Source organism: Aphelocoma coerulescens, chromosome 2 (genome assembly GCF_041296385.1).
Source record: "Aphelocoma coerulescens isolate FSJ_1873_10779 chromosome 2, UR_Acoe_1.0, whole genome shotgun sequence".
NCBI lineage: Eukaryota > Metazoa > Chordata > Aves > Passeriformes > Corvidae > Aphelocoma > Aphelocoma coerulescens.
In genome coordinates, this window is record NC_091015.1 from 70,259,996 (window position 1) to 70,269,116 (window position 9,121).

Sequence of the window (9,121 nt, forward strand, 5' to 3'; positions counted from 1 at the left end):
GCTCCGTCCTCCCTCTGCCCCCACAGCTGGCAGGAGGGGACCAAACTGCTGGAATGGGACGACGGCGTGCGGGGAGTTGGGGTGGTTTTGAGCATATCTGGTGTGCGAAGAAAAAAAAAGAATCATAAATCTAGTGCTTGACACCCATGTGTGGTTGGGAATAAACCCGGTATAAAGGAAATCCTATCTGCTTCTGGGGAAGGGGAGCCCGCGGCCGGTCCTTCGGGGCGAGCTCCTCCACGTAACAGCGGTGGAAGACGGTGCCCACCAAGGAGAGCGCCCGGCGAGGAGCGCAGCACCCTCCACCGACCTCGGCCGTTCCGTCGGGCGGGGAAACTCCAAAACCTAAACCAAAAGGGCGACACTTTTCTTTCAATGAAAACTGAATGGGAAAGCAGAGGGGGAAGGCCCTCACACCCCGCGGCTCCTTTCCCGGCCTCCCGCCTCCCCAGGCACCCGGTGCGGCCGGCCCGGACGTGGCGCACGCGGAGCAGCGGGACCCCAAGCCGCCGCCAGGGGGCGCCGCGGGGAGGGTGCGGGGCGGCGCTGACGGAGCGCCCCCCTCCGCCCCCGCGACGGGGCGGCCCCGGGGCGGTGCTCGGGGGGGCCGCGGTGCTCCGGGCCCACCGGGGCGGCTGCCGGGGCTGCCGGGCGGGGGGAGAGGCGGGGGGGAGATCCCGGCTGCTTCCTGGGAGGCTGGGGCGGGGGCGGGCGAGAGCCGCGCTGCTCTCGGCGGGACTCTCCTTTCCTGCCGCCCCCCTCTGCTCCCCGCCGAAATGACGGAATCCCCCGTCTGTTTCCTCCTGTTTAATGCCGTTGCCCGGACCACCGTGGCGCCGCTCCAAGGCCCCGCCAGCCGGCGCGGGCAGCCGGCGGCGGCGGCGCAGCGCAGGCCCCGCTGCCGCCCCCCGACCCCCGCCCCGGCCCCGCCGCGCCGCTCCCGGCCCTGGTCGCGGCCCCGCCGCCCCCGCAGCCCCGCGGGGCCGCCCCGGGGCCGCCCCGCCTCCACTTCCCTCGGCCCTGCGCCTCTCTCCCGCCTCCCCGCGTTTGTTTACAGCCGCTACTAGGAGAGACTGTTACACGGAGCTTATTTTGGGAGCCGGTGATGACTAACGAAGTTAAAAGGAGCTTAGTACAGAAAACAACCTTATTTTTAGACGGCTGTTGTTTCAGTGTATCATTGTAGCAAACGCGCCCTGGCGTTTCTAAAAGCCACGTCCCCGATGCCAGATCTCTTGTCCTGTGCTGCCACCGAGGCTCTCACGCCTGCTGGCCCTGTTTGCTTTGCTTCCCTACATCTCCCGCCTAAATCCTGCCTCTAAGTGCTACGGCCACCATTGGCCTTCATTATTTTGAACTTTAAGACGTTTTCTTTCAACAGACGTTAAAACAAGCTAAAAAATGAAGAAAAAGAAGAAGTTACGGAAGTATTTGGAGTAATTTTCAGAGAGCTGTACGGGCTCCCTGGGCAGTCCCTCTCCATCCACATGTCCTGCAGCAAGAAGGAGGGGGTGAGCTGCTGCTTCCCTTCTCTTCCCTTCCACAGAGCCGGCTGTGCTTGAAAACAAGGTGCTTGCTGCACTTATCCAGTCATTAGGTTAATCAGGTGCCCTGCTCTACCTTTCCTCCTTGGCTGAGACAGCGTGTGATGGCTTGCGTGGCCCAAGTCAGGCTGAGAAACTCGTCTGTGTGGCTGCACGGCAAGGCGATGCTCGTGGGAGACAGTGTACTCAGTGCACTGCAGCTCACCCAAGGGAAAGCAGCTGGGCTGGGAGAAGAGTTTGGTAGAGAAGGGGGACAGAGCAGGCCGCAGAGCCTCTGCCTTAGGATGGAGACTTTTTCGGTTCCCACCCATTTTCCACTGCCCTGACAGCAATCAGCTTGTACTGGAGAAATCACAAGAAGAAAAAATATGTATGTTGTAGAAGGAGAGAGGGTAGGAGTAGAAAAGGAGCCTCCCCGGTCTCTCCTCTCAGATGTGAGGAGCAGTGCCCCAGCATCTCAGTACTTCCCACCGCTGGTAATTGCTGGGCTGGACCCTCCAATGGTGGAGCTGCCTGTGGATCCCAGAGCTGTGTTGGCATTCCCTGGGCAGATTGGCCATGGGACACATGCTTCCTCCCAGCCACTCCTTTGCTCCAGCAAGGAGCCAAGTGATGCAGGCTTCAGTGAGTACTTTTTGACCACTTCTTACCCCTTCTGCTCATCTTTGCGAGCAAAGCCCCCTATTCTCAGCTCTTGCATGTAGTGTTATCCTTTAAAAAATACTGCAGAGTATTTATACAGAATGTTTTAATCACCGACGAGTCTGATTCGTGTTCACTGGATTAGTTTTGTATTATGTGAAGTTGTGAGTCTGTGCATTCCCTCCTCCATTTTCCTCTTCTCTCCTTTTTGTTGGGCCTCAGCAGTCTGAGAGGGATGGTTTGCATGAACCTTTGCACACAGTAGCCACAGTATTTCTCTGGGAACCTCTAATTCAACCAAAACGCCTTCGTTCTCGGCCCACCAGAGGATATAGGTTAGTAACATCGCACAACAGGCTGTGCCTGGCTGGCACCCTGAGCTGCTTGCAAGACTTGGGGCAAATTGTTTCTTCAGACTGTCCTGTAAAATGAAAACTTTCAGCTTTGTCTGCACAAAAGTGTTTTGAAAGCAGGGTGGGGGGAACCTCTCTGTCCAGTGTTTACCCATATCATTTCCTTACAATAAGTGCACAGAATCCCATAATCCAAGTTACGTATCAGAAAAAGCCACCCATGCTCTGCACAGAATTTTTGTCCTGTTTTGGGCTTCTTGCCCTTATATCCTTACAGTCTTTCATATTTAACATTCATAATACTGGCCACCTCCTTAGGGTCTACATGCCCATCTTTTGGGTCTTGGCAGCTTCAAAAGCATCAGCATCTGTTCAGAATTTCATTCATTGTAACAAAAGATTTATAAGTCTCAAGCCTCCCTAACCAAGGCCCTAATTAAAGTCTTTCTAGTCCCCTACTTTGAAAATTGTAACAAGATTTGCTGGAAACTGAGACAGCACATGGCCAGTGTTTATGGCTGGTACAGCACCATTTTGAAAACCCATCCATAAACCTTTCAAACAAGGCAGGGAGCACACCTGAGCAGTGGCCGGCTGCTGCCCAGAGTTAGAACCTGGTGCAAAGGCAGAGACTGGGCTCAGCCTTCCATCCCCCTGACACAGCCTCTTTCACAGGCTGCCAGAAATCATTTCACCACTTTTAAGGGGCATTGCACTTAGCAGGACAAATGCCAGAGGAGGAATTTTGTGTGCTTGAATAATGTTGTAATTTACCTTATAACTGGTCTCATTACGACGCTGAGTGCTCTGTTGATTTACCTGGTTTTTGATTTAGTGGACTCTTTTTAAACAGCAATTTAGGAATGCAGCCAGTGATTGCAGGCAAAGGACCTTAAACCTTTTTGGAGCTACAGTCATCTGTTCAGACACCAGCTTTTTAAAATCAAGACAGACATCAGACAGCCACAGCAGACCTATACAGAGAAAGCTGTGACTGAATTAAACTGAGACATTATTTCAGAGAAGTAATTTCATAATGATACACGCTGCACCAGTGCCCCTTTGTTTCCTTTTGAGTTTGCTCCATGCACAAACCCAAATTGTGGGCAGGCACAGGGCAGAACCCTTGCTGCTGGCTGGGGTCGATGTGCAGCATCTCCTCCCTGCAGCTGCCCCAGCTGAGGTGGGTGCCAGCAGTGGGCTGAGTTCCGTCTCTGTTGTGTGACCCTGGGGTCACACATGGCAATTCAGGAGCTCTCTTCACACAGCAAAACAACCATCAACAATGAAAATACCGATGCTCTGCCTTTCTTCCTGGACCCTGCCGATGGAATGTGCAATGCAGGGTGGTTAAAAAATAAGAGCATGCCTAACTCTCTATTTGTACTTGTGCAGTATTGCCAGACTTGCAAAGAAACAGTGACAAGGTTTTGTACCAGGCAAGGTATTTTACCTCTGGAAATATTTAAAGTTTCAGAATTCCCCAGTTGCTGGTACAGGGGATAGTAACACATTTTTTGCCTTATTCTAAAGTACTTAATGAAGGAAAGGCTCGTTGGGTACACAGGGACTTAAGCTGGCAGCAGAGCAGCCCTTCTCTGTGAGAAGGGAAACATCAGATTTACGATGTCTGTGGCAGACTGGGACCTGTGGTAGGGATCAGTTCCTGCACACTGTGGGGATGGCGGCTTTCACCTCATCCATCCTCCGAGGCACGGGATCACACCTTCATTTTCAGGCGCTGCAAAGCATTTTTTTTTTCCAGAAGCCTGTTTCATCTGAAGGAGTGGAATTGCTGCAGGAGGCTTCATGGAAGTGGTGACCCAGGAAGATGGACACAAAGTTTGGGCCGTCTGCATGTGCAGAAGTGTTGCTTCACTCAGCAGTCCAGGTGCAAGTGCTTGAGTCTGGATGGTCAGGAGTCAGGAAAAGCTGCACATGCCCTCCCACTGCAGAAGGGTCTCCTTTCCCTCTTGCCTAGCCTGTAAGCTCTACATCCCCTGGAAAGTCTGCTTGTAGTGACAGGCTCCTTAAGTCCTTCTCATTCTCTACCCTCTGCCCACAGTTGGTGCCCGTGTGCATCTCCCCCCACAGCCTAGAGGAGCCCTAGAGTGAGCTGATTTACTCCAAAGGCAGCATGTCCTGAGCTGTGGTCACAACCAAGTGCCCTGTGAGCCCAAATATGTACTCAGCCACCTTCATTTTCATGCATATGGAAGCATCTCCTTTTAGATCCAAGGCTCCATGTCCCAGTGCACAGAACAAGGCCAGCAGCAAAGTGCCCTTTGTAGCCTTCCTCTCTGTATTTGGGGACTGGCCTCTTTCATACTTCAAGTTTACTGCTGAGAGCATCCTCACTGCCACACGGAATGAATGACCTGATGTGAAGCCCTGGATTCCCTGGCTGCATCATGAGCCCTCTTTTCCAATATCTCAGCTGCACTATTATTTACTTGTCAGACTGCTGCTATTCCTACCACTTCTCAGCACCAGCAGTCTTTGCCTTCATTAGTTTCCTCCTGCTCTAGTTCATTAAACCTGCATTTAAATGTGCTATTGGTTCTCCCTAAATGAATAACCTTCCATTGTGTAATATTGAATTCCTTTGTATTAGCCTGTTCCCCCCAGTGTCTCCAAATCCTCCTGTAGTCTAGTGCGTTCCTGAAATTTATCAGCAGCCTCCCCTCCTATCATGATGTCATCCGCATCTGGACACCCAGCACATTGCGCCAGCCTCGGGCTCATTTGTACAAAACTCTTAAACAGAACAAGTCCCAGCTCCAAGCCCCGGGAGATCTGCCCTGTAAGCTCTCTTCTGGTGCATGGTGCTATTCATTACACTTCTCTCTTCCCTAACCCAAGTTTATCCTCCTAATATTGATACTCCAATACTTGTATACATTTTACTGACCTCATTTTCTAAGGCAGAGTCAGTAACCTAGTTAAACTCCAGCAAACACGAAATCATTGCTTTAAACTTTTCTGGGCTCACCTTCACAAGCTTTATGAATAGGATTTGGACTACTCAAGCAGCAATTTTGACTATGGTCCCTTGTGCCAGATGCTTGCATACACCAGTTGCTGCTCTCCCTTCCCCTGTACTTGCAGCATGATAGGATAAGCCAGAGGATGAGAGGTATTGAGGGAGAAATTAAATATTTTCCAGGTGATGAAACGTGGTGCCAAGGTTTTATTCCCTCACTTGTGGCTGTGCCCTATTGAGGAGCAACTTTTACATCTGATGTAAAGTAGGTAGTGAGCTACGGTCCAATGGTGTAAAGAAATACACTCTCCTCTGCTATTAGTTTCACCAAACTTTGAGCAGCCCAGACTTTCCAAAGACAGGCGTCTTGGACAGGGATGAAACTCGGAGCTTTTCAACCTAAAAGATGAAATGGTAAGAACTGTGTGCTATTGGAGATGAAGGATTATGATGGGGTTGGTGACACAGATGTCTCCAGCTGCAATGTCCTACTTCAGCAGCAATGGCAAGATTCAGATGCAGCATTTAGTGGTGCCAAGGTCATGGCTGAGCTCCACCAGCTGTGGAATCAGGGGCACCTTGGTGGTAGGCTGACTTTGATCCCAGTTCCCAGCACAACTCTGTGCTATCCTGCCTGCTCTGGCTGTCCAGGGATGCCAGAGACCTTGGCTAATTCTGGTTTCTCACAGAAATGCCCCATATCCATGGGGATTTCTGAGAAGCACTTCAATCAAGCTGGCAGAGACAGAAGCTTCTGTTGGCAAGAGATTGGGCTTTTAAAATACACCATTTTCATGGCTTGAATTTTATCTCCCTCATTCTTTTCACACCTTACTCCATGCACAATGTGAGTTTTCTTTACTGGGGTGATTTGACTGAAGGGGCCAGAAACCTGTAAGGGATTCCCAGACTCCTATAGTTTGGTCAAGGATAGGTTTGGTTGGTTCTGTACCAAAAGGATGTACAAGCCCAAAGCCTTTGTTCCATTAGAAGTATTCCTGTTTTGTGACATCCATGCATGCTGAAGTAGCTATCTTGAAGAACAAATACTGAAAATTAAAATCTTCTTGAGTCAAGCTTCCTCATTAGCAGTCTGCCTGGCTAGACTCTACCTTATTATTTTTTGCTGGTGTGTAGCTGTAAAGAGAAAACCAAGGAGAAAAATAGGCAATTAAAATGCATTAAATTGATTTCTAAATGAGTATGCAGAACCAGAAAGTCCCAGGCAGAACCCCATCTCTTTGTTTGCATCTGTTGCTGTATGTGAGAGTGCAAACTCACTAGCAACTACAACAAGACACATTTGCAAACATTAGTAGGGTCAAACTTCCATCTAAGATCCCTCAGTTGAGTCTCTGAAAACCAAATGTGTTAAGTCATTGCAGTTGCTTGGCATGCAGTGTAGAGCAGGACCTTCCAAAAGCCATGGAAAAGTTTTTCAGGATGAACACAGCCCCCAGCAGTCCAAATATGAGACTCTCCCCTCTGCAAAGCCAGAGAATCTTTTTCCTTGTTGCTAAAAAAAATGCCAAAAACCACCTCATGATTCTTCTGCTCTAAACCGTGCTCCAGCGCAACAGTGAAACCACGAGTGTTGTGAAACCCCACCACCTCCCAACACCAGGCTCTGTGTCTGCATTGTGCCTCAGGTCTCACCAGCAGACTCTTCCACGCCAAGTTAATGCGGATACATCAAATGCAACCCTGGAACAGTTACAGAAAACTGTGAAAATGATACAAATAAATCTCTTGTCCTTTGCTTCCAGGACTTTCCTTTCATTACCATCTTCCTCCAAGAGTCCAATTAAATTTATTTTCAGATGGCTTTTTAAGCATACTGAGTAAATTATGAAATTAAAGAAACCACTTAACTGTGGTGTATGAGAAGGAGGCTGCCCAGAGATGTGCGTGTGGTGCAAGAGAGAACTGCATGGACAACAGATCTGTGCAGACAGGAATGCCTTTGTTAAGCTATGAGGCAGAGCAACGGCAGAACAACCTCCCAGAGCTGGATCTATCCACCAGGCTGATTCTGAGTGAAGGCAGGTGTGAAAAGACAGACTAAAGACTGGGCCTGAAAATTGTTTCACAGAATTGTTTCACAGAAATTCCCTTTGGGACTTCAGCTGAAGAGTCAGTCACCAGAGGTGAGTCTTTGAGGTGAAAGCCATTTGTGTTTACTGCTCAAGGGCTGCTGCCTGCTTGCTGCCCAGCACTGATGCTCTGAGCAGTCCACAAGAACTGTGCCACAATGCAATTCTCGTGGTGTTTCTCAAGTTACATGAGTCAAAGCTGTCAAGTCTGGAAGTCTGGGATTTGGCTCCAAGTTTCTCTGGCTGCACTTCAATAAGTGGATGCAGACCAATTTCACAGAAGCGGCCAGCAACTTCTAGCAGGACTGAGAAAGGCCATTCCCACCCACTGTAACCTCTCTTCCTCCCTATGGAAAGCTCCTTCACTAGTTGCTGGGCTGCAGAGCACCAGCACTACACAGAGCTGGGAGCTCCTGTCACTGTTCTCTGAGAGCCAGGTATAGAGTGACCCATGGGATAAGGCAGACTGAGACCTCAGAAACTGTGCATGCATGGGCACATACAAACACAGGGGTATCCCCTCTGTTCAGAGTTTATGGCTAGCTAGACTTGGTGATCTCAGGGAAAAACTTTGTCTGGCAGAGGCATTTGAAGGGTGACCACTGCCTGGATACAAAGCCCAGTGAAAGACTTCTTATACCCTGGGACTGGCTTGGATGAACAGTATTTAAGGCTGGTTATCAGTGGCAGATCAGAGGAGGGTAAAGGCAGGGTAGTAAGAGATCAGTTGAGATAACTGTGCAGGGGCCAAAGCATGGGCTCACATTTTAGTGATGAGAGTCTTTCAGGAACATTGTTTTGAAGATCTGGAGTGGGGCAGGAAAAGGCAGGGAAAGGGCTGCCATAATGTTGGTTCAGAGACCACACCACAATGCTGGGTCTGGCAGAGGAGCCCTGTGGAGTTTGTTGATTCAGAAGTGGCGAGGAGGGGAGTGTCTTCCTGAGATAAAACATCCTGTCCTGCTAGGAGCATGGGATCATGTTGCTTCTGATGCTTGGCACTGGTGGTTGGCAAATCTGGCAAAAAGTGGTTAATGAGGGCCCTGACACAAAGTCTGTCCTGACCCAGCTGCTTCCACCATCCGGAGATTATCACAGTAAACACTTTATGGGGTAGTTGTCTCTTAAGGGCTTTTTCTCCTCCCTTCACCCAATTAAAAGTTCAATAGAAACCACAAACTTGCCTCAGAGGGCAAGGGCTCTGAATGCCCAAGATTTTGGTTTGAAGCCGACCTGGACGGACTGCTGGCAGAAACCCCTTCACCTTTCAACATGCACACTGGTAAATAAATTAGCCTGTCAGGTGGAGACTGCATCCTCAGTGGCAGGACTTGGGGTGATGGTGTTTGATAGTGACTAAACTGGAAAGAAACCCTTTCCATAACACTGATTTCTGTCTCGTATAAAGATTTAAGACTAAACCATTCAGGAAACTTTCTTTCCCATACTGTGGAAACACAGTTTTAGAAAACGAGCACTGCGTACCTCGAAAGAAGGATTTTTTCC